The sequence below is a fragment of the Callospermophilus lateralis genome, chromosome 7, assembly GCF_048772815.1.
Source record: "Callospermophilus lateralis isolate mCalLat2 chromosome 7, mCalLat2.hap1, whole genome shotgun sequence".
In the NCBI taxonomy this organism is placed as follows: Eukaryota; Metazoa; Chordata; class Mammalia; order Rodentia; family Sciuridae; genus Callospermophilus; species Callospermophilus lateralis.
Genome location: NC_135311.1, coordinates 135,815,113 through 135,816,808, shown reverse-complemented (window position 1 = coordinate 135,816,808; position 1,696 = coordinate 135,815,113).

Here is a 1,696-nt window from a genome sequence, read left to right as displayed (position 1 = left end):
GGAGAGTCACACACACACACACACACACACACACACAGTACCCTTGCTCACTCCTTGTCTCTTGGCTTGTGACGGCCCTGTGCCTCTTTTCTTGCTCAGCCAACAAGGAAGCCCTTACCAGGTGCAGCCCTTCTACCTGGAACCAGAAATGTCTTCTCCTTATAGTGTGACACTGGGTTGTCACAACAGAACACAGATCAAGACAGGAACTCATGGCAGGAGGCTCCCACCTGTGGTTTCTGATGGTGCTACTTGCCAGCTGGAGGGACCCACTGGGTAGGAGATGTGTGGGACATCCAGGGACAACTACTATCCCATGCTTCCTCCAGGGGCATCCCACTCAGAGAGGACTGAGACATGCAAGCAACTAATAACTAGCCTTCCGCTGTCTCCTCCAAACTGTTCCCACATGAGCTGTAAGGGCCCGGACAACTCCTGAGGCATGTCCTGGTGGCTGTCCCTCTCTGCACAGTTACGGCAGCTGTGCCCTCAGCCTGGCCTGTGTTGTAGAAACGTGGGAACCAGGTGATTCCCCAACTCCTGACCAGGAGTTGGGATTTTCCACCCTCCACGGGTCACTTCCTGGTTTCTCTCTCAGCACCTAGAAGTACCATCCATGTGGTCTCCCTGATGGGGGTTGGTGGCCTGACACAGGCCTCTGTACCTCCTCAGCAGCCTGGGGAAGCATGCAGAACAGACCACTGCCATCTCTCCTCCCCACCCCTCCAAAACACCCCTGTGCTGGGCTGGAAGAAGCTTTCTGGCCACACAGGACTGGCTGTGGCATTAGGGGCTGACACTCTAAGTGAGGGGGCAGGGATGGCAGCTAGAGTGGGTGGTCAGAGATGAAAGAAATCTCAGGAGAGCAGCCCTGCTGGACTTGGCATGAGCCAGCTCAGGTGGCCCCTGTGGCTTCTTGGAGGGCTTCCTCCACTAGCTTCTGATTACCTGCCAGCTGAGAAGACTCAGGAAGGACAGGGCAGCGTCTGGCTCATTCCAAAGGGTTCTGTGAATGTTTAAGGAGGAACAAGAGAAAAGCAGTAAGAACAGCCGACTCAGGCCTCCAATTCCCAGCGCCTGGGAGGCAGGAGCATCAGACTGAGGCAAAGGTTCCAGTCCAGCCTTGGCAGCTTAGCGGGACAGGCTCAAAATTAAAAATAAAAAGGCTGGAGATATAGCTCAGTGGTAAAGTGCCCCTGGGTTTAGTCGCCGGTAGGGGAGTCAGGGGAGGGCCAGCTAGTGCTTATACAGTGCTTCTTACATGACAGAGACATTTATAAACACACATAACACCTACTCTACTGTGTATATCATGTATCTTCCGAAAGGTCCTGTGAGGTGCAGAGATTCACAGGCAGGTGGTCTGGCTCTAGAGTCTAAATGAGCCAATGATCTAGAAGCCCTGGGTCCCCTACAACGGGTGTCAGCTTTGGGGCATGTTTTTCCGAGGTGGTCCTACCCTTCTGGAGGGGTGGCTGGTGGGAACCGAGGCGGGTCGGTGGAGGGGGGCAGGAGAAGAGGCCCAGCCGTCCCCAGTGCCGGTCCCTTGCCCTCCTCTGCGAAGGGTGGCTCGCAGCGGTGGGGGAGAGCGGGGCGGCCGACGGCTTAGGGGCGTGGGGCGTGTCCTCGGTGGCCCCGCCCCTGCCCTGGGGCTCGCGGCCCCGCGGGCTTTCGCTTTCAGTAGCTGCCGCCGGAG